General features: G+C 42.9%; 1 long non-coding RNA gene across 2 annotated transcripts in view; it reads left to right on the top strand.

Moving 5' to 3' along the window:
- LOC108351758 (uncharacterized) overlaps window positions 1–23,733 on the top strand; it is a 61,258-nt gene extending 37,525 nt beyond the window's left edge. Inside the window, exons 2-4 of one of the 2 annotated variants that reach the window (XR_010054444.1) lie at window positions 6,608–9,326; window positions 12,950–13,100; window positions 20,671–23,733. This is a non-coding gene — a long non-coding RNA (uncharacterized LOC108351758). Of the gene's footprint in view, window positions 1–3,000; window positions 9,327–12,949; window positions 13,101–20,670 lie in introns of those variants that run through there. The other variant, XR_001839490.3, reaches the window with a different exon arrangement.
- Window positions 23,734–24,310: the final 577 nt, after the last annotated feature.

Genomic DNA, 24,310 nt, shown 5'->3' with positions numbered 1-24,310 from the left:
CACTTTGGATTATAAAGTGGTCAGATACCTGTGAGTTATATAAAATGCTGAGTGGAAGTCCAGAAGAGAAGCAGCCCCTAGACACATAAACTGGAGATTGTTTACACAGATGGGCCTTAAGGCATGAAGTGGAATTCAGTTATAGAAGTCAGGGAGGTGGAAATGATTGTAGAATAGAACTCAAGTTCCAAATGTTCTAATTCTAGGAGATTGAAACCGTAAAAATGACATGGGATGGGGATAAGGGCAGGGCTGTCACCTCAGGGGAGGAGGTACGTACTTTAAGTGATTTGTATCTGTGTGTGGTTATGCACGCATGTGAATGTGTGTATCTGAGGATATTAATTACATCTACATTGGGTAACTATCATTCTCTCTCCACTTTAATCTTTCCTCTCTCTCTCGTGTGTGTGTGTGTGTGTGTATGTGTGTGTGTGTGTGTGTGTGTGTGTGTGTGTGTGAATGTGTATGCCAAAGATTGATGTTGGGAGTTCCTGGATGATTCGCCACTGTATTCATTGAGGCAGAATCTCTCAATAAAGTCTAGAGCTCCCTTGTGGTTTTTGGGCAAGTTAGCCCAAGTTGTTTCTGACTTCCTGATTTCCTGGGCTGAAATTGTAGGCAAGCTTCCACGTCCACTGATATTTCATTATATTTATATATATAATATAATATAATATAATATAATATAATATAATATAATATAATGAGTAAATGTTAAAGAACTATTTGCCTTGAATAGAAAGTCAGAGTCAGAGTGAGTGTGAGCTGTGGGAAAGGTGATGTTCTGAACTGCAAAGAGGTGGGCGTGGCTCTCTATCTTTATGAGAATATCATCTGCATGTTAATCTGGTTCTAGAGGTTCAAATTTAGGTTCCTGTGTTTGTGTGGTAAGTGATTTGACTTCTGAACCATCTTACCCCCATCCATCTCATAGTTTGAAACAGGGTCTCTGACTAACTCAGTTTACTGGCTACATAGTCATTTCTAGGAATTCTATCTCCAGGCCCTTCTCTCCCACCAGGATAGGGCTCAGATGGGATGTCCGTGTCTGGCTTTTATATGTTGCTTGGCATCCTAACTCAGGCTTCCATGCTCATGTAGTAATTTCTTTATTGATAAAGCTGCCTCGCCAACCCTGGGAGGACTCTTGCTTTCAAGGTGAGAATCTCTTGGAACAAGGAGTTCATGTCCAGTGTGTTTATAGTGATCTGAGTTTATTTTTGAGATGTCTTGGAGCCCAGCAAAAGCATAAACAAATACCACCACACTGCCTATGAGCCTGTCTAGCTCTTCTCAGTGAAAGAGTAGGAGTGTGGTACAAGGGAGTACATGATGAGCTGGGAAGTGGAGATCTACCTTTTGTGAATTCCTCTATGATTCCCATTTTTCCTGTCAAAAGGGGCAGCTGAAGCAAGCACCCTCTCAGGCATCTCTGAAATGTGTTCTGTGACAAAAAACTTTCGTTTTATGAGAAGGTTTCACTTTAGGGCACAGACACACTTACATACGCTCAGGGCTCAGAACAGATACTATCACTGGCTGTGAACCGAGAGTCTAAAGGCTAACACCACACAGATCACCTGTCTCTGGAAGAATTGTTTGCCTTGAACAGAAAGTCAGAGTGAGTGTGAGCTGTGGGAAAGGTGATATACTGCGCTGCAGAGAGGTGGGCATGGCTCTATCTTTATGAGAATATCATCTGCATGCTAATGCAGTTTCCAGATCACTCATTCAGAAAATGGAGACTTGCAGGGAACATGGCAGGCTGTGATGCCACAACCCAAGTCCCCTCCTTTTCTCTGGAGCCATGTCAACATGTGCTACTCCTATCTTTGCCACACCAAGCCGAGCAGGGGAAGCCAATTCCTGAACAAGCATGGTTTTCAGGATCTGGTTTTTTTCTTCTGAATCCCTGCATCTAGTACAATGCCAAGTACATTTGAACACACACACACACACACACACACACACACACACACACACACACACACACAGCATGTCAAAGGAATTCCTCACCTTATATGTCCTCACCTTATATATGTCTCACATACTTGCAGGAAAAGGCTCAAGTCCATGTGACAGGTGAAGGGTCCTCTTAAATGTCTGCACCTTTTGGCTTGGAGATCTTCACCCTTCATAAATTTGCTTGGCAGCCTTTAGTGAGGCCACATTGAATGGTGGAAGGAGGATGGGGATTGTCTTCTTATGTTCGTACAGTCCTCTCAGGATGCATAACTAGAAAAGGTATCCAGCTCACAGAGACCTATTTGGAAAGCACATCAGCAGACCTGATCGGTGTTTCATTCAGTGCGAATATTCTCCATTTCTCTTCCCATTCTCTGTAGATGCAACAGGTCTTACTGGAATTCAAATACAAGGTTTCTTTTGGTAAGAAGCATTTTATTTGATCCAGTTTTTGTCATCTTAGTAAAACAAAAAACATTGTTTGAGGCTTGAAATTTTAAATCTTTAATTTGATAAAAAAATTCTTTATACAGTTTGTCATTGCAGTGTTGACCTTGTAAGAAACCTAAGGCTTTTAGAATGATTATTGTTTGGCAGACTGACCTTTCCTTTGCTCAATCAGAACCAACTCTCCCTCCTGACAATTCTGATAGCCACTGGTGACCGGTGCTTTGATAGTCTATTTTACAACTATACATGTCCTCCTCATGCATTGTGGATTCTGGGACATCAGAGCTTGCTATGGTATTCTGAAGATATCCCCACCATTGTCCCAAAGCTCATTTAATCAAATTCTAAAAGCTCATTTCTTATGGAATGCATTTCCTTATAAGTTGCTCAACACAACACAGCAGAAGACACATAACATAAATGTTTAAAGTTCTAAACATAAAAGCAAACTGAAATATAATTAATTGTTATCCAATTTTTAAAAATGGAGAATATTTAAATGAAATAATTGATTAAATGTAGCCAATACATTATATATTGTTAATGAATATCCTATTTCTCATGAAAAGCAAAGAAGAAAAATAGCTATTCAATCTGAATATGGATGAATAGAATTCACTGTAATGAAGAAAAACTGCTAATACCTTAGCTGTCTGCTAGGCTAAATAAATCATGATGCTTGCATAAGACATGCTATAGTATAGCCATGAGTAATTTTACAAAATTATACTTATTCCTGTATATGGACATTTGATATTTTAGCTCATGGAAAGTAAGTAAAAACAAAATTTATGTACAATATATTACAAATTTATAAAAACTGGGCGTGCACTCAATACCCACAAGTCATCTCAAATGTCAACAGCAGAAATTCAGTGAGTATTTTTTATTTTCTTATTTCTGCAATTATCATGTGTCTTGAACCTAGATTTTTGTAAGAAAAGGTATTTTAGAGATAATTATATGCTGTCTAAATAGTTTAAAAAATCAGAAGTGGGTAAATTATTTTGTTTCCCCCCAATATTTCATTGTTTGTCTAGGATTTGTTCATTTACACATGACAGAAGTGTTCTGGACAGACAGACGTGAGTTTAGTAATACAAGGGCTACAGATCTGAAAACCGAGCCTGCCTCAAGCACATCCTAATGACTGCACACAGGTCTGTCTATACACTCCAGGGTATCACAAATACTGACTTGGGACACCAAAATGAACTTTGCAAAACAGATTTTGGAAAACTGGGGAAAAAATGGTTCCTAAATACAACGTGGTAGTCACGTATGATAGCTTGCAGTTGTAATACCACCAGTACTTAAGAGTTTGAGGCTAGAAGATTGCCTTAAGTTTGACGTTTGAGACCAGTCTGGGATATGCAGTAATTTCTAGCTTAGCGTGAGCTACAGAGCAATATACCGTCTAACATAACAAATACAGCTTTCTTCCACTGAGCCAGTACCAAGCATTGGTACTTGGAGTGACACAGCCTTTTTTTGTTTAATGAGCCTTAGGAAAATGTGCATGAAGGGAGGATGGCACAGAGAAGGAACTGAGGGGGGTGGTGGTGTCTAGGGACAATAGGTATTGATGAGTGAGGTAGAGGAGAGGATGGAAGTGGTTCGTTTCTGGAATTTCTCACTTGTAGTCTAATATGGACTTAGAGAGCAAGAAAGCAAATGTAGCCAGCATGGGCTTCTCAGTTTCTTACTAAGGAAGCTAGATGCCTATGACATATTTGATGAATTAGATAAATAGGCCAACAAGAGAAGGACAGTGGCTGGACAGGCTGCATTTCAGTTCCCTGTGCATGGGCCAGAGTGTGCTGGTAGGACTTGGGGGTCTGATCCCTTAACCCAGGCATGTCTAAGATGATGGCCAAAGAGGCTTAACTAATAGAAATGGATATAATGAGACCAGGAATGAGAGACATGAGGAATTAACTGACGATCATGGATCAAAAGGAAGCCAGTACCAGAACAGTGGTTCCAAGTATGCCTTTCAAACAACAGTGGCTCCAAGCTGGAGGCAAGAAGCAGAGATCAAAATCAAATGGCAAAGGAATAAAAGAAGCCAGAGAGGAGGTGACAATGAGCCCAACAGAGCAGAATGTCCAGTGTTCTGCTCCTCGTGTTCAGTTAGTGACTTACAAGACCCAGACAGTTCTAAGGATGAGCATGGGGAGCTTCTACTAACCAAGCCAGCCCTTCCGACTTAAAAGATCAAATTGGGCTTGCTTGTCACTGTGGCACTTGCAGCTCATACTGAAGCTGGGACAATTTCATGTCAAAATGTTGAATGTCTGTCTACATGGAGAGGACTAGAAAGGGAAGGGTCAGGAGATGGATCATGTCAAATTCAGGGAAAGGTTTTCTCTGCTTGGCCATTCATTTTATTTTTGCCTGGTCTGATAGGAATGTGATAGCCATTGAATTTTGGTTCTATTCCCTCAACTCTCGGTCTTAGGGTTTTATTGCTGTGAAGAGGCACCATGACCAAGGCAACTCTTATAAAGGCAAACATTTAATTCGAGGCTGACTTACAGTTTCAGAGGTTCAGTCCATTATCATCAAGGCAGGAAGCTTGGCAATGTGTAGGCAGACACACATCGAGGAGCTGAGAGTTCCACATCATGATCTGTAGGCAGCAGAAGTGAACTGTTTTTCACATTAGGTGGAGCTTGAGCATTGAAGACCTCAAAGCCTGCCCCCACAAAGACACACTTCCTACAACGAGGCCACACATACTCCAAAAAGAAAAATCACACCTCCTAATAGTGCCATTCCCTATAGGACAAGCATTCAAACACATGGGGCTAAGGGGGTCATACCTACTCAAACCACTACATCAACCTTCCATGTATTTACTTACTCTATGGATATTTGAAAACCAAACACTGGATTGGCCACTCAGGATTCAGCAACAAGGAGCACAGAAGTAATGACTCCCTCAAGGAATGATGGAGATTAGTAACACTGTCTGGACTTTGGGAGCACTTTTCTGAAGAGCATAACACTTAAGCCAAACACTGCAAGGAAAGGGAATGCCTTTGTAAATTGTACTAAGTGTTTCATTTGTATCCACAGGCTTATTCACAGTGGTCACTTCCCAAAGGTGAAGTTACCAAGTAGCGATGGATTCTTCCATGTGTGGACAATGGCTAGGATATGGTATATGACACCTCATGTTGGTTTCTGGAGTGAGACTCCATTCTTACAATTGTGATTGTTAAAACTGTGAGGGTCATAGTAGCTATGTGAATTCTAAATCTAAGGGTTAAAATCTGAGTTCCATACAGTCAAAGAGAAAGTGAAGCGTAGTTAAGTGCACCATGCTGAGTATTGCAAGGCAAGTCATACCAAAGCAATCAGGACAGCCTAGGGCACACCAGCTCCAAACCTCAATGGCTTGTCATGACCGAGTTTGTTTCTTATCTCATAAGTAGGCTGCAGGCTGAGCAGCTCTCTAGGACAATACGCTATAGGGACCGGGAAGTCTAGCAGGCTTTTGATGTGTAATTGTGTCACGGTAAGGCTACCATGTTGGCTGTAAAGGGAGAGAGATCAGTTGAAAAAGACACTGTTGCTGACAACTCGTTGGCTAAGAGTAGTTCAATAACTATGCATAGCTACAAGAGGCCCCAAATTGTAGTGTTTCCTGGGGGATCACCATTTGTGACACATGTACGAGGTACTCAAACTTCTAAGGCTGAATTTCCAAAGAATTCTCTTTTGTTTGGTTGTTTGTTTTTCTGAGACAGGGTCTCACTATGTAGCTCTGGCTGTCCTGGAACTCCTTCTGTAGACCAGGCTGGCCTTGCATTCACAGAGATTTTGCCCTACCTGTGCCTCTCAAGGCCTGGACCTAAAGGTGTACATCACTGTGTCTGGTTAAAGAACTCTTTTATATGGAACTTTATTCATGTAGGATAACCAAGGTATAAACTTGGTGTTGAGTGAATTCAAAGGAAGAGCTCTTGGCTTAGTGACATAGAGGGGTTTGAGTGGAGGAAGCTGGACACAAAGAGAGACTTGCAGGATAATGAGGACTTAGGAAGAAGGAATAGCAGACCTATTCTATTATAGGGACATCGACTGCTGTGGATCACCTGGTGCCTCAAGGGACCTGTTGGGAAAGCGGGTATGGTAGTCATACTGCAGGGGTCACAGGGATTTTCTTTTTTTTTTTTTTTAGCTCAGTAAGTCTTTGGGACCAGAACATTCCTGCCGCTGTCACTGGTAAGTCTTCTATTTAGTGGAGCTGCTGAAAAGGCTTTTGAAAAATCTTTAATCATGCTTTGAAGGATTATAAACACACAAAACTCATAGCTCTGTTTCCCACACCTTTCAGATGCATACCTGAGCCATAAGATCTGAAGCCTTAAATACTTCCTGGGGGTGCGGAGAAATAAGGAAGTGAATAAAAGCAAACTTTTCAATCAGCTCATCTCCGAGCGTTTATCGTGACTTCTTGGCTTTTGGAAACATTTATTTCAGTTATATTAAAAATTTTTTTCCTAAAATTCTCAGCTGAAAATTTTGCTTCTGTTTTTTTTTTTCCTTTCTCTCTCTCTTTTTTTTTCTTTCCTCCTACAAAGCTAACTCACCTGATTTGTCAGAACAGCTTGAAAATGAAGTGCTAACTGGTGGGTTTTATTGAAAGGAAACCGAGTGGAACAACATATGTATTTTCTTAGGGAACTCAAAAAGCTCACAGTCATGTGGCGTTCCTTGGGGTGAATTCTTTGTTATGAATTACAGTCTGCTCACTGATGAGTTGTTAGTAAAAACGTAGGCCTGCCGGGCCATTATTTTTTTCCACACAGTACACACAGTTCAGTTTCCCCCCCTTTTTTTTTAAAGTTTTCATTAATGCACCGAGTGTGAAATAAATCTGTTTCTAATTTGTCATTGTTTTCCCTTCATCTGGACAATAATTTATTGCCAAATCTAACACTTGTCCATTATTAACATCCCTCTACCGGGGACGTGTTTTAATTTTTCTTCCTTTCTTTTATTTTTCTTACTTTCTTCTCCTCTTCGACTCCCCCTTGCCCACCATCCCTATTGTTAAGACTGGAAGAAGCGAAAAGTTACAGCATGGCAGGGATTTTGTTTATGGGTGTGACATCCGAGTCTGAGTTTGAGGGATGCTGGGGGTAACTGGTGGGCACGTTGTGTGGAAGGAAGGGAAGCCAGCTGGAGTTGTTCGGAGCTGAGAAAACAGGCTCAGGGAAAACTGTTGAGGAAAACTAGAACCAGATGGTAACCTGAGGTGCAGGACAACTTTATTTAGCATGGCAGTCTTTATTTATTTATTTATTTTACACACACATCTGGTCACACTGGGGAGCCTCTATGCACACTTGTTATTATGCTGTTAATAGTATATTTGATTTGCCAAGGAATATTAGCAATTACGTTCACTATGTATCCGAGTATATTCATATTTTTAGTGGGCCTTTGTGAGGCATGCTAGTGGTTAAGGCTTTATGTGGGAAGGGCAGAGGAATTGCTGTTTGAAGTTCTAGTGGTGTGGAAAATGTGTCCATCAATTAAGGATTTTAAAGAGGCTGAACCCCCCCAAGAACATGCCAAAATGTTGATGATAAATAGCCAGCGGTGTGCTGCCAATGCATTCTTGATTTCAGAAATAGTCTAGATTGTCACGGTGCACCCTCCATGGGCTCATTCAAGATGAAGCCATCTTGATTTCTCTTGAAGTAATGAGAATGAATATAAGGATGGGTTTGGACATTTAACTTGTTAGCTCATATCTACCTTATCCCTCAAAATCTAAAACAAATCTTAAATTGGTGTGTAGATAAGATACAGTTTGTGACGGAAGTGATATTTTGAAAAAGAAAAAAAAACCTTTATCACTTTCTTATTTTACCATCCATTTCTTCATTCTGAGTTTTGCCTTGATGTGATTACAGAAGTATGTCATTACAGAAGTAATTCTCAAGACTTTATTTGTAAGGTAAGGTAAGTGGGCTCTTACCTTACACTTAGTTGATTTTGCAGAATTGTGAGGTAAACCTCAAATGATCCTCTAGAAATCTGAATTGTCTTATCTTCACTACCAGAGTTGGTTTCCCCAACCACTGGAGGCCCTTTATGCAGAGAAACATCAGCTGCTCTAAACACATTGCTTGTCCTGACACTTGCATTCCCTGACAAGGAAGACAGTGTGTAAGAATGAGGTATTAGGGCCAGGCCTTCCAGATACAGCCTCACTGACCTAAGAGTCCCAGACCCTAAAACAGAGGAGAACTGCAATGTGTCTCTGTGTGTATATGTGAAAAGGCAGGCTGTCTCAAGCCTATTCTGCTGACAAGGAAGGGGACATTGTCTAGATAGCCTGTGCCTTTCAGAAAATAGAGCATCATGATATTACACAGCAGAACAGAGACTATTTGCATCTGAATTTTAGGGATATGATTTCCGTTGTGGAGCTGGGAGTCAGCTGTAAGTAGGACATGCCTGGCCACAGAACCTGGGACTGACTGTCCTTATTATGCAGCCTGGCCATAGTGGTGTCACAGGAGGGGACCCTTGTTGGCTTCCTTTTGGACAGTAGAGGGTAGAATGAGAGAGAACAAAAAATACACAGCATAGGAAGTTTGATGCTAAAATGTCACCCAATGTCTTGTTTTCTCTCCAGAACTAGAGATATGTACAGAAAAAAATTCCCTTTTTCAATTCAGTCAATAACTACTGAGGACCTACTATGTGCCAGGTAGCCTCAGTTGCTCTCCTCCTTGGAGACTGTAGTTATGCATTAAAAGAAATCTCGTGTTATGGCCAACAGGTCACTCTCATTTCAAGAAAGGGACTCTACAACTTAAGGATTCCCAAGCCACTCTGAAGGCTGAGAAGCAGAGCTTCAGGCTTTGGGATTGGTCTGACAGGTGAGTGATATGTGACAATAAACAGGTTGCTTAATCTCCCTGAGCCTCACAGTCCTACCCCAGGGCTTATTACACAGGAAAATGGCTGTAAAGTGCAAGACAGGGGGGAAAGTATAAACAACAGTTGGGGAAAGCACTTCCCTGCTTCCCTCGCTCCTCACAGAAATCACTAAGGCTTGAGGACTGCATCAGGTTCTCTTCTACTACCCTGTAGCCCCACAGTGATGGATTCTTCAAGACTCTAGTTTAGCTTTAGCACAGTGGGTCGGGCACACAAATTTTCATGGCCCTCTAAAGAGTGTTGGAGCCTGTCAGAACATGAACTCACATCCTTGAAGGTCAAATCAGTCTTTTATCCTGTTTTCTTTTTCCCAGGTATGTTTAGGTATGTATATGTGTATGTGTGTGCATGTGTGTGTGTGTTGGGGGGGAGGTGTGCATGTGTGTGAATGCGTGTTTTACAAGTGTGTAGGCATATGTGCATGTGTATACCTACACCTGTGAGTGCCCAAGGTTGATGTCAGGAACCAATCTTAGTTTCTCTTCCTCCTTATTCAACTAGAATGTCTTTCAGTCAAGCAGAGAGCCCATCCATGTGGCTCATCTTGCCAACCTCTTTGTTCAGAGAATCTCTAGGTTCATCCTTAGAATTACAGGAGTGTTGCCACAGCCACCAGACATTTGTGTGGGTTCTGTGGATCTGAACTCTGGTCCTCGTACTAGCATAGCAAGCTCCTCAACTGCTGAGCCATCTCCACAGCCCATCAATGAGGTCTTGATGTTAAGACCAACAAATCTACCCTCGTTTTAATTACAGGTTCTTTTGAAGAAATTGAGCAGCTGGCTGTTGCAGGGATACATATATGACTGTTAGGCCTCACATCCCTTTAAAAAGATGGAACCAACGTTCTCATTCCAAAGGTTAAGAGGAAGAAAGGAGAGGTGGGGAGCAGCCAGAAACCATGGCCTGGAGGTTGAAGTGAAGGGTGAACCCTGTGGCAGCCTCAGAACCTTCCAGCTTAACCAGCATCTGTCACCTTCCCTTCCCCAGGAGCTCATTTAAATAACCCCTGCTTTCTCACTCTGGGCAAGCTGGCCTGGAAAATCCTCTGCAGATACAATTTAGATTTAAAAAAAAAATTCACATGTGTGAGCGTGTGTTAAACCACACTTAATTCTTCCCTTTGGCCCTGACTTTTAGTATGTAAGCCCCAACACAATAGGGACCTAGCACCTAACCATATGATCTCTCTTGTGTATGTGACTTTGTTTGTTTGTTTATTTTAGGTTATAAAAAAAGAACAAATCCTAATCTCTTAACTTCAGAACATTAAAAGCCCCACGCCTTCAGAAGGACCTTTTCCAGGCAGCCTGCCATGGTTTCGATGGCTCAAATCCTCCTGGGAAGTACACTTGTTTGGCAAAGGGTATCAGATGGTGTCTGGATTCTTCATGCCACCAGGGACTCTTTGAACCCCAGAGTGCTTGTTACCCTGGTTAGTTCCTGTCTGTTCTCCCTCTCCCTTTCTCTCCTCCTCCCCGCAGCTCTCTGAGAAAGAGGACTCATGTTAGTTTTGAATGTGTACCATCTTCTCACTAAATTCATTTTTTCATTCTCTCTCTGTGTGTATTTCTGTCTCTCTCTATCTCCCAGTGTCTCTGTCTCTCTCTGTCTTCCTTCCCCCCGACCCCCACCTCTCTCTCTATGAGTGAGAACTTGAGATTTTACTATCTCTCTCAGCATCTCCAGGGAGCGTTCTGCCTTCCTGCTCTGTGTTTTTCACAAGTCTGGCTATTTTCAGCTCCCACCGTAGGTCTTTACACATTCCTGAGTCTGGATCTCAGTTGTGGATCTGTGGATGTAATGAAACATCTGAGCACATTTCTCAGATGAAGAAAACTGATAAAATTCCCAGTATTTCCATCATGTCTTCACCTCAGGAAACTGTGGCCATCCTGGGCATTTCCGCGTGGTCCTGAGGGGATGCCAGTTGGATGGGATGCAGGTGACTTGATGCAGAATCTTTCAGATGAACTGGAAACACCTTCTCTTTACTGTAGAGACCATTTAATGAGTCAACCCTTGCAGCTGGCAAAGAAGTTGTGAGCATATTTTGGGCGAGTTCTCAAATTGTCCACATGAAAAGGCCAGGTTCCCTCCCCTTACTCTGCTGACCAATCTCTATCGCTTTCTTGTGCTTAGCAGAGACTGATCACTTAGATATGGAACTGATAATGAAAGGGGCAGAAGGGCCATCACTTAATGCCAGGAAGGGAATGTCCCAGTTTCTGGCTCAGAAGGAAAAGGCAATATGGTAGGCTGAGCACTACCCCATTCAAGATACTCATATTCCAGTCATGAGACACTTACGTGGCAAAGGGTCTTTGAAACTGTGACTAAATTAAGATCTCATTCTGAGGAGATCCTACAATGCGTTCTGGGTCCTAGATGTAGCTATGAAGGTGACAATGGAAACTGAATTTGGACTGACAAATAGAAGCTGAGAGATGACAGGATTTCTAGGAGCTGGATGGGGCAGGGGGCAAGGAATAAACCCTGCTGACCCACCAGTCTTACTGGAGAGCCATGTTCCCCTAAGGTAGGAACATATATGTTTTTCTTTAGATGAGAATCCCTGCTCAATGTTTCCATCCCATCTCTTTTGACCTGTCCTGGAGGAGTCTTTCACCCTTGTCCCTTACGAAAATACCCCATAAAAACAACTGAGGCTTTCCCTCTTCTGGACTCTAGCACTAGCTGGGCTTTGCTTCTGGGTCTTTCGTGTCTAAAACATTAAACAGGACCACAAAACTTCTGGTAAATATTATTGTATGAGAGGAGAACCAACTCCTAGCAGCATGTATAACACCTCTGTGAACAGCTGAGACAGCACAGCTTGTCACCAGACTGGCCAATCCCCAGGCATGCTTAACTTTGTCTGGAAGCCTCCTGATGTAGGTGTGACCAGCTAAGGACTTCTAATTCTCATCCTGTGCCATGTTCTTTCTCAAGGCCTGCCTGGCCTTTCACCATAAATATGTGCCAGCCATAACCTGTGACTGTTGGCTTTCCTCTTTGTCACCAGTGTGGAAGGGGGATGTGGCTGAAGATACTATCATGCCAGATGTGAATCAAAGACTTTGTGAGGAAGAAGAAAAGCCACAGAACTGCTGCCTAGAGTTAGAGTGGAAACTGAAGAGCTGAGGGAGAAACTAGATTCATTACCTTCGGAGAGCTTTCCAGAAAAGGATTCTAGTGCTGCATCCCTAGGATTGCAAAGATATGAATTTCTATATATCATCTTTCTTCTTCTGGATGTATTATTGCTATGACCTTAACTGGGCTTTCATTACCCTGTCCTTAAAAGAAGAGAATGGGGGAGAGTTAATAGCCAATAAAGTTTCATTTTCAAGGAACTCTTTTAGAAAGTGAAATTGAATTAATTAAAGCTTTCTATTGGGGTCGGAGGTACCGTGTTGTGGTTAAATACTTACTTGGTTGTGTGTGTGTGTGTGTGTGTGTGTGTGTGTGTGTGTGTGTGAAGCCTTGGGTTTGATCCTCAGAACTGGGAAGAAAATTCTTTCCATTTTTGGCTAATTTCTGTTTTTCTTTAAATTCATAGGTTGAAGTCCCAATTCCCAGTTTGAAGAACAGGGATGTTAAAGGATGCGATCTGGGTTAAATGAGGTCACTGGGCTGAACTAATCCAATACAAGTGAGATCAGAAGAGTTCCGGGTGCAGGCAAACAAAGAAATGGCTGTGTGATGACATGGTAAGAGATAGCCACTGCAAGTTAGACTTGCAATCACAGCAGAGATCAATGTTGCCAGCATCTGGTATGAGACTTCTGATGACCAGGGCTGTAGGGAAGTAAGCTTCCTCTGTTTAGCCACCAGTCTGTGTTATTTTGTTGTGCTGCCCTAGAATCAATATATCCTTGGGAAAACAACAAAAGGGTGCGATCCCATTTGCTAACCTTTTTAGAGGCTCTTTCTCCTAGGCTATATTGTACAGATAGAATATAAACATACTAACATTTCTTGAAGGAGTCCTTTTCTTCTAAGTAAGTCATATATGCACCCACCCTCTTAGTTCATGTATGAGAGTATTTCTTCACAGTTAGTAAGCAAGTAGGTTTAAGTGTAGCCCAGGCAAATGTTTATCTATTACCAGGAAAATAACTCAAAGTAATCAATTCTCTAAGTATTTCATGGGGTTAAAACCTGGTTTGCTAGAAATGCATTATTTACTAGAACTGTGTCTCTAGTAATCATTCTCTTGAATGGGTCCTGTTCAGGGCTGCTGCTAGCCATATGTTTTCTCTTCCAGATCAGGAGCGTGGTGAGTTTCCACATTAAAAATGTTAAGATTATTTGTAGTCCTGGTTGCTTTTTTCTTCATTGGGAGAAAGTAAGAGAACATAGATTTTATAGAACACACATTCCCTTTCAAGCCTATGTGTCAAAAGCCATTTATATTGGCTCACAAGTTTGTTCCAAACATGCCTGGGGGGAGCACTCAGTGCGGACTTGTGTCCCATGTGGTCTGGGATTGCTCCCATGGTCTCAGTGAGAAGGCAGAGGCATGGTGGAATTGTAAGGTGCTAAAATGCTTCTCATTGCCAGCACTGAATCAGTGTTTTAGTCCACCTTCGATGGTATTACAAAATAACACAGCCAGGGAAAGGATAAATAATAAAAATTTAGTCAATTCATCATTCTGAAGAGTGGGAAATCAAGATCATGGAGCAGTGTCTTGTGAGAACCTTCATGATGTCCTATGATACAGCAGAAGGACAGGAAAGGGTGTGCAAGATAATGAGATCAGCAAGGGGCGCCTACTGCTGCACTACTCACCCACTCCTGTGGTAACTCACCTACTCCTGAGGTAACTCATCCACTTCTGTGGTAACTCACATACTCCTGTGGTAACTCATCCACTCCTGTGGTAACTCACCTACTCCTGTGGTAACTCAGTGACTCCTGAGGTAAATCACCCACTTCTGTGGTAACTCACCAACTCCTGAGGTAACTTGCCCACTCCGGGTAACTCACCCATCCTAAGTCACTCAGTCGTGCATAACTCACCCACTCCTGCGATAACTCACTGACTCCTGTGGTAACTCACCTACTTCTGCTGTAACTCACCCACTCCTACAGTAACTCGCCCACTCCTGAGTAACTCACCCACTCCTGAGGTAACTCACCAACTCTTGAGGTAACTCACCCACTCCTGTGGTAACTCACCCACTCATGCTGTAACTCGCTGCTCACTCCTGGGTAATTCACCCACAGTAACTCACCCATTCCTTCACAGTAATGGCCTTAATCACCTTGCTAAGGATTCCCATCTCAATGGTGTTATAATGGCAGGTGCATTTAGACATGGTCTTTGGAGGAGACATTCAAACTGTAGCAGTAGCAAGGCCCTTCCTGTTCTCTTTGGCAACACGAATCCGTCTTTTGTCTTCAGTTTGTGATCTTGAGGACAGGTTGCTGAGGCCTGCTAGGGCTGAAGGAGAGATAGAGGAGTAGCTATGGACAAGAGCAAAGTGAGACTAGAAATAATGATGCTGAGGCAGTGGAAGTTGAACCAGAAGAAATCCAAATTAGAGTGAGTTTATGAGAGATTTCACCATTTCCCTGAGAGAAGCATAATTCCTACACTGGGATCCTCGTGTAAGGCGTTAATGTCCACAGGGAAAATGTATAGGGAATGAATGATAAAGCAAGATCAGGAAGAAGAAAGCAAGCAGGGGTATGATTTTTTAAGCAAGGTCCTATGAGAAAAGGATTTCAGGATAACAATTCGTTCATACTCAGTGGCTCAAAACCACCAACATTTTTCGTGTCTTGGTGTTCAGTTGGGTCAGAATTTCATGAGTGTCATGGCTGGTTGGCCCTGGCTGGAGGCCTCTCACAGGTTGCAGTCAAGATATCAGGAAGAAACAAAATATGTCAGCTGGGGCTTGGTCACTATCCCAAGACTACTTTCTTGAGGCTACTCACTCACAGAGTTCTTGCTGTGGACAGGAGGCCCCGGTTTCTCCCCCTCACCCCCCCATGAGTATCTCTTACTACAGCTTGAGTCCTGATGGTACAGCATCTGTGTTACCTCAGAAGTGTAGGGAAAAAATAATGAGCCAGGCAGAAGCCATTCTTCAAGTGGCCAAGCACTAGAGGCCACGTAACCATCACCTCCCCGTCTTCTGCCTACCAGTTCTGGCCCCTATTTTGGGCAAAGGGCATTAGGAGCTACTGTTTTAGGAAAAGGGCATCAGAGTTTATGGACATGCTTTTAATCTTTTTACAGGCTAACCGGTTCCATGTTCCTCAAAGATAATATAGTATACCATTTACAGCAGCTTTTGGCAAGGTAGGGGTAGGAGGGTGGGGGGATCTGGGATCCCTAGATCTCACACTTACCTGTCATGACTTGCACGGCTGCCTTGGGTAAAAGGGATGAGTTCCCAGGTTCTTTGCCATGCAAGTAAAGGGGCAATACCTCTTCAACAGGTGAGCAAGTTTAGGGCGACTACAGATAAGGAGGTACTGTACCCAGACACAGATGAGAGCTCCCAGGGAAAGCACTGACTAGGTGTGTTATACCTGTGCTATATAATACACATGCCCCCAACCACAGAGTGGGCTCTACTCTCTGCTGTTATTTCTAAAGCATAATTAAATAACATGGCTCCTAGCCTCTTGGTGGGGGTGGTGTTGATTGAAGCATCAGAGCTGTAGTCCCTTAACAGAGGCCACTAGCTTCTAGAATTCTCTACTGTCCTCTTCATGTTCTATCTCCTAATAGCTCCCACTGTTTTCTGGGAGTGACATTTGAATTACACACACTGAAACAAAATAACAAAAATAGGCAGGCGCTGACCTACAAGAACAAGGCAGGAGAAGTCTGGACACCAAGGGTTATTAGTAACATTTTGTGCTTTGACTGGGGATTTCATTTGAGCCTTGAGCAGCTTTGCCACTGAGCTACAGAATTATTTCCTTGAGTAGAATTTTAAAATCCAACAGGTCTTCTGAGAGGGTGATCCTTTGGCTGTTTTATTCCTTCTGGATTGCTCTCAAGGGAAGGATGATCTTGATTTAGAAATGATATGGAGGCTTTTTTGAGTCACGTATTTCTTAAAAACGATAGATAGTGCAGTGCCTCTGGCAAAACAGTGTGGAATTTGGTGTTTGTGGTTTCACAGACGGTTTGTGAAATCATGCAAGTGATAGGATATTTCTGCTCAGCAGAGAAAGCATGTCTAAAGATTTGGTCCCAAATCTCCGTAGCCAGTGGACATGGTCTTCTAGCCACCAGCTAATCTTTTTTATGTGAGCGAGGTGGCAGCTGAGCAATTGCAGAGTCTTTCTGTGCTTTCTTTGTTGTGAACAGCCAGTGAGGAGACAGGGCCACGGCAGTGGGGTGACCTTGGCAACAGGCAAGTGCGGGCTATCTCTCGCTGTCATTTGGTAGGTGTGTGTCTGAGTTTATGAGTTCTATGCCTTTGGGATTCTTCTCTGGAAGAGACAGACTTTACCTTGACACGAAACCGGAACCAAGCCTTCCCTTGCCCCAAGCAGTGTCTACTGACACCAGCCATTAATGAAACAGTGTAGGTCTCTTGGGATGCCTTGGTTGCCTGTACAGAAGCAGGAGGAGTGACTCGGACAGAAATAAGTTTTTGATCACTTGTCACATCTCTTCCTGCATAAAGAAGAATGCATTTTGTCCATTGAGTCTTCACTAATCATTCTCTCTCCTCTCCTCTCCTCTCCTCTCCTCTCCTCTCCTCTCCTCTCCTCTCCTCTCCTCTCCTCTCCTCTCCTCTCCTCTCCCCTCCCTTCCCCTCCCCTCCCCTCCCCTCCCCTCCCTCCTCCTCCTCCTCCTCCTCCTCCTCTTCCTCCTCCTCCTCCTCCTTCTCCTCCTCTATCTCTCTCTCTCTCTCTCTCTCTCTCTCTCTCTCTCTCTTTAAAGCTAGGAAATAGTTTTTCTTTTCCTGGAAGTGCCCAAGTATTTTGGATTACCATTTTTCCCCACTAGGTGGGAGTACAGAGCACCTAGCAATGGTGATCTCTAGCAGGGGGCTGCTAGTTAAAGCTCCTATCTAAGCAAGTGTGTCTCTTTCCCTCGAGAAAGGACCATTGTGGGAGCTGTGTGTTTGTGGGCTGTGTCAGCAGCAGAATGGCTTCCTCCTAAGTGGGATGACTCCTGGCCAGGTTTGTTTTGTAATGGGGGAGGAGGGGTTAAGGCACCCCCTCCTCTGGCCTCCCGGAAGGGAGGGAGTGCTTTTCTCTAGTGGAGAAAGTATATCCCTTCTCTTAGTGGAGTCAGGAGTCAAAGGGGCCTTGCCACATTTGTCAAGCAAAACGAGACGTTAAGGAAATGCCAGTTACAGTTGGTCCCAGCTTGTGTCTCTGCTCCACTGGCGGCCAGTTCTAGCACACTTCTAAAGAGTAGTTTGCACGTTTGAATGTCAGCAGATCCTCACCACAAGGCAAGTTTTTGAAACCCAAGTGTTACTAAGCACCTAATTTATCCCTCACAGCTGTGGTTCTAGGCTCTGTTCTGTGTCTGAAGCCTTCTCCACTTCCCCCCAACCCAGCTTCCCACAGTGTGCTGAGCAGATGGAGTTGTAGGGGTCTCAGCTGTGTTGACTGTTCTGATTTCAACACCCACTTTGTCTTCAAACCCCTATATTCAATGTCTAGGACCCCTGCCTAGTGACTCAGTGATGGTACAGCAGTGTCTCCAAGGAAAGCCCCAAGCTGCCCTCAGTTTCCCTCCTGGAACCCACCTCCCTCCTCACTCTGTTACCTACCCCACCATCCAGAAACCATCTCTTCCCATCCGGATACAGTCATTCTTCCTTGACCCCTGAATTCTCCTCCTCTAGTTTGTTTTGCTTCTCCCTTCTGTCTTTCCTCAGAGACGTACAGAGAACCTCACCTGTGTCATGCCCACAGCCTCTCCTGCAGTCTCTAGTATGCCTCTTCTGCTGCCAGATTCAGCCCTTTCCCAGTTTTGTCCTGGCTGCCAAGCTCCAACTCTACTCTAAGGGACACTTTAATATCCTCACAGCACTTGAGAGTGCCACAGCCACCCGAACACTAGATAGGGAATATCTAATATCAATCTGCCTCCTCAGCACATACAAAATTTCTTTGTATATGTTAGATTTTAACATCGTATTTGTTACTGACTCAGAAACTTTTGTGGTGTCTGCTCCTTTGCCCTCCCCCAGGGCTGTAATCTTAGCAACCGCTCCCATCCATGTCTCCTTCATTTCCTTTTATAACACGGAGCTATGCTTCACTAGAAAGACACTTTCTTTGAAATAGGAAGGATTGGGTAGGCACTTCTTGTGAGCCCCGAGTCACGTTTGCAGTCTTGTCCCAGTGTGACTCAAGAACTCTGTGTCCAGAGCCAATGGACCTTTGAAGCTATACAGACAGCCCCATCTCCCTTAATTCAATAGAACCCCAAATCCCTGAAGTAACTTGTCTCAACTAAGACTAACCCCAGTGCATCTCCTGAGGCACTGGTTCAGTGAGAAGCCCCATGAGAAGCAAGATCTCAGACCACTAGGCAACTGCTATTGCTATACCAGGCTACATCTCTTCTACCTCCTGTACTCCCGGAGTGAAGCTAGGAGCTAATGCTGAAGCAGAAAGCGGGGAACAGAGCCCAGAAATACCAAGTCTGTATCAATGTCCTTTCCATAAGGAAGTACATTGGGCTTCCTTTGGCAGAATGTTACATACCTCACCCACACAGGCTGGGTAGACATGGTTTCATCTTTAGCATCCCCGCCACACATCTCCAAGTGAACCTGGCTGGCCTAACTCAACTTGTGCATCCCATTCTCTAGGCTACGTATTGCCAGATAGTCTGTGACATGGACACTGTATGGAAATCAGGACTTTTGCTGGGACTGCTAAACACTGGCCAATGAACCTGGGCACTCATGGTGGAAAACTGATCAAACACCATGACAGAAAGGGAGGGCAGAAAAGCAAAAGGATCTTCATTTGGATCCTGGATAAAACCTGGTTTGAAACCAACCTTATCTTTGAATGTTTTATGCATATATAAAATCCACTATACACACCTATAACCTCAGCACTTGGTTGTCCTCAGCACAGAGACAGGAGGATTGGGAATACCAAGAGTTTCATTTGGTACACAGTAACTCCAAGGCTGTTGGAGTCTCCAGGTGATTTTTAAGAATTCCACTGCATCTAACTCCTATGTACATGTGGCCTGAGCAAGATGTCTGTCTCTGTTGCTTTCGTATATTACAGTTCTGGGACAGTTTCTCCCTACTACAGAAGCTAATTCATCTGGACTTGCATAAAACTAAAATATTAGCATAATTATGCTTTCAACTCGGAGGGATAAAACAGTATAGAGTATAGAATAATCTTTTAATTACCTAATCTCCAAGACTTCAACCTTTAAAAACTGATGAAGAGAATGGGGAAGATAACACTTAAATATTAATCTTAAAAGTATAATAATTTATACTTTACTCTTAATTTTTAATGATATATTCTGCTAATGTCATATGAATATGTATTTGTCATTTTCATATAGCTGTAATTTACTAGTTACACTTAGAGGGGTTCTCTGTTACCTAGGACTTTTGACAAATACTGTAAGTTTGCATTAGTCTTCATTGTCTTAATGTATATGCAAGGTCAAAATAATTTTTATTCAATTAGATATTTTTTTGAAGCAAGTTGCAGAAAAACTCAATTGGTCATAAAGATGGTTAACATTTCATGTCTGTAGAAGTTGAGGCTGAGGATTGATTGATGTAGCTCAAGGTTGTCATTGAGGATCCAGGGTTTTCCATTTCCCCAACTTGCACTTCTTGGTGCTGATTTCCTTCTCAGGCATATCATAAGAAGAATACCGCACCTCCAAGAACCATGTCTAACTCTGTGCTCAGAGTTAGAGGCTAATTGGCTTCTGTGTACGTCTTCTTGGAGAGAGGTGTCTATCTTTCCCAAAGCTCCCAAGGAAAAATTTCCACTCATCTTAGAAGCCAGAATTGAGTCCTGTGAGCATTTTCAAGCCAGTCTCTGACCTGGAGTATGAGTCAGGAGAGTGGGTGGAATAGCTGTGGTCATCACAGGCCATGATGTCCCCGTGGACTGATTCACTGGCATAAATGACATTTCTGGAAGCAGCTCGATTTCGGCAACTCAGAACTGCTGGGTGAAGAGATGAGGATTTTTATTGTTCCCTTACTGTGTCGGTAACATATTCTTTAATTTGGTAAAACCGCATCATCAGCAGCCCTCATGACTAATGCTATGACTTATCTCTTTCAGATGTCCTTAGTGTTGGGTTTCACTGAGAAGTCTTCAGCTGTGAGGGTGACTGAAGAGTTCCCCAGAGATTTGCATTTGCTCCTTCAGAGGGTAGCACTCCCTGGCACCACAGGCCAGCAGAATGCTGAAGTTTCAAACCTCCGAGTGAACTTGGCATCGCTCACCTCAGTCTCAGATACAGCAGAGATGGGAGTGGGGACCATCTCAACCGAAAGTGAATGCAAATTACCCCGAGACTTAACTGCTCCAGATGGAACCCACAGGAGGCCCTTAGCATGGACCGGTCCCAGAGGCTGCTGGCCAAATGCAAGGAATCCCAGCGCTTGAGCACAGTCCTTGGAGAGCACTTGAGCACAAATTATTTTTATGACCACAAGTAATGATTGAGTTAGAGGCATTAGAACATTTAAAGTGATATTCACATGTAAAAATCTCCAACCATGTATCTCTAAAGAAAATAAGGTTGGAGTAAAGCAAACCACATTTTGTTTATCACAAAAATTTTAACAGCAGACTTATCAGCCAATTGTTGGAGAAGTGAAATAGTCTTTAGTGGTAATTTTTGTCCTGACCATTGACTTTCTCTCAATAGTAGAGCAGGCTTCAAAGTGTTAGTGTGTTATTTACTATAGAGTGGTCAAGGGTGCTCTGAGGAGGTCTAAGGATGCCCTGGAGTCTACACAATGTATGCCTGTCACTGTTCCTGAGGCAGAGCTCACGGCATTCATGATACCATCAGGAGCGCCCAGGCATCTCTTACTTCTCTCAAAATGTTTTCATCATGACTCTCTTCTGCCTTTGTCGTACTTGCTGGTTCACCTTCTTTCTCTAACTGTTCATTGAATTTTGGCTTGGACTACCCTTCCTAAGGATACACTTCTGCTGATTTAAATGCTATTTCTCCTGCTTCATGCAAGGAGAATAAGGGACCAGGATACTTCAGTTGATGCTATAAGATATTGAACTACATTGAAAAAATAGTTCATTTATTCTTTGGCTTACAAAACACTTCAGGATTTTTGTATCGAATTGAAGTTTCATTCATTTTCATTCCCCAAAACAGTAAACAAGGGGTTACTGTGAAGTTTCTTTTTTCTTTCATTCTTCCTTCTCCTCCTCCTCTCCCTCCTCCTTTCCTTTTCCCCCTCTTCCTCTTCCTCTTCCTCTTCTGCTTCTTCTTCCTCCTCCTCCTCCAAAGGCTGATGATTGAACTTGGAGGCTTCCACTTTTATATCCTGGGGAAACATTCTACTGCCAAGCCATGTTCCTAGCTGTGGAGTTTGGTTGCCTTTGTGAAGTACAGTGAGTGGAATTAAAGGAGCTTCCAGTGTCGAAAAGAAACGACTTCCATCCTGTGTGTGTCTCGCCAATACAGTTACATCTCTAATTTTAGGAAGACTGAGATAATTCTACATATGCGTTTTCTCTAGGTCCATAGATGCTCAGTATTCACAAGGATGCTCTTCTTGAATTCAGGGATGGTGGGATTTCAGGTGCTTGTCTTACTTTTAGAACTACCTGATAACATTTTTATATATTCCAGTGGGAGATACCAAGGTACACAAACAATATGGCACAAGTGTAGATCTGGTGTATTAGAAACACACAAGATATGTGGAAAATAGGATGATATGGAATATGAGGAAACAGAGTGGTGATAAGGACAGATCTACTGGCTACATCGCAGTGAGTAAGCATTGACTAAGTGTGTCAGCTAAGTGCAGTGTGATGGAGACTTCCCCTCACTTATGAAGATGAGATCATCTAAGGAACAGGGATGATATATTCAGTTGTCAGAAAGACAATGCTAGATTTCTATCAGAAGATGCTGGGCCAGAGAGATGGCTCAGAGGTTAGAAGTGCTGCCTGTTTTCCCAGAGGTCCTGGGTTCAATTGCCAGCAACCAATCACTTGGTGGCTCACGACCATCTGTAATAAAATCTGGTGTTGAGGCATATGTGTAAGCAGAACACTATATACATAGTAAATAAAGTTTTTTTTGTTTCATTTTGTTTTTTGTTTTTGTTTGTTTTTTTTTTTGAAAAGAAAAGAAAGAAGATGCCATCTGTGTGGAATAGAGCCAGAAAAAAAAATCCATTAAATACAGACTGAGTGCTTGACAACATCCTCGGAATGTGCAGACAAGCCCACAGCTATGAAGTTATGAAGAGTCTTGCTTTCTTTACCTTCTGAACATTGCTATGTCTGGTCTTTGAGTGATATATGTGGACACATTAAGGTTTGTGGAGCTGTAGCAACAGAGGATTGACTATTTCCCCTTGATTCTTCCAGATACCCAAAAGGAAGTCTTTACATAGGACAACTGTGGTCAGCCTGGAGCATAGACACAGGGTGGGATTCAGAGCTTGAGATAACAGTGCAGAGAGATTCTTAGGACACAGGCAGGGATGGTTTCTTTTCCCTTAGGGTGTTCAGTGGCCCATCTACACAAGAGAGCAGTTCGAGAGTTCTCTCCTTCTCTGGGTCTCTCTCCTCTCTCTCTGTCTGTTTCTGTGAATTGCATAACAGAGTAGGTACTAGTCAATAACAGAAATGTGCATCTGGGAGATTTTGCCTCCCCGTCCACATTTCCATACAAGTCTCTGAATTTAATCCTCTCCTCTCCTTACTCATGTTGTTCTCTTTCCACTTAATTCAGTTAATGGCTTTGGCTTGTATTTGCTTTTCAATACATTTCTCCCCTTTGAATCCCTCCTCCTGATCACCGTCTATTTCTCTTTAGTTTCTTGTTTCTCTTCTTTAACCACGTTTTCCAAACTCCCTCTCATTTATTCAGTGAAGCCAGTTTTAATAATATTTTCTGTCATTTCATTCATGCAGAATCTTTTTTAATGCAATGAAGAGAGCTGAGAGTTCTACTTTATAAATCCCTCTCCACAGAGTAACCAGGATTGCCAGCGAAGAAGTCGAAAACAAAGTGCAGTTTGATTGATGGGTAGGATTCAGGCTGTAGGGAAACTGCGCTGTGTAAAGTGTGGGGCTGAAAGCAATGTGTTTATGCATACACAAGTTTTAATAAATATTCCTACCACATCTTAAAAACTGTTCAACTTACTTTTGAAACTAAGAGGTATTAACATGGAGAGAGGGTGAACCTGAATTGCCATTTGGATAGGCAGAGAGAACCAAACCTAAGGAGACTTAGGTGCCTGTGGCTGATAATGCATAAAGAATAGGGGTGTGAGGAAAAGAATGGAATTCTAGTTTGCCCAACATGGTGAGTGCAGGAAACAATGGGCGATTTGCTTCCAGACCAGTCTGGATTAGGCTATGTTTACAGCTGAGAATGTCAACAAGGAAACCAAGTCCAGTTCACTCAGCAAGGGCAAGACAGCATATTTTTGTTACACTGACTGAAAACTATGCATAAAAATTGCAAGATTATTTGGTATTTAAATTCAAATGTGAACTCAGTTACAAACCTCTAAAGATGTATTTAATTTTACAGTTCCTCTTAATGTTGGCATCTTGTAGCAGGACTTTGCACTTTCACTGGCTGTGCCTAATTTTTAACCTATCAGCCTTCATACCTATTCAGCGAAGTAAACAGCTAGGCAGGTCACGCAAGAAAGGCAGTGCAATGTTTCTAGACTGTTCTATGCCCCCTACCCCGGAGGGG

Source organism: Rattus norvegicus, chromosome 8 (genome assembly GCF_036323735.1).
Source record: "Rattus norvegicus strain BN/NHsdMcwi chromosome 8, GRCr8, whole genome shotgun sequence".
Lineage (NCBI taxonomy): Eukaryota > Metazoa > Chordata > Mammalia > Rodentia > Muridae > Rattus > Rattus norvegicus.
This window is presented reverse-complemented; position numbering and strand designations above follow the sequence as displayed.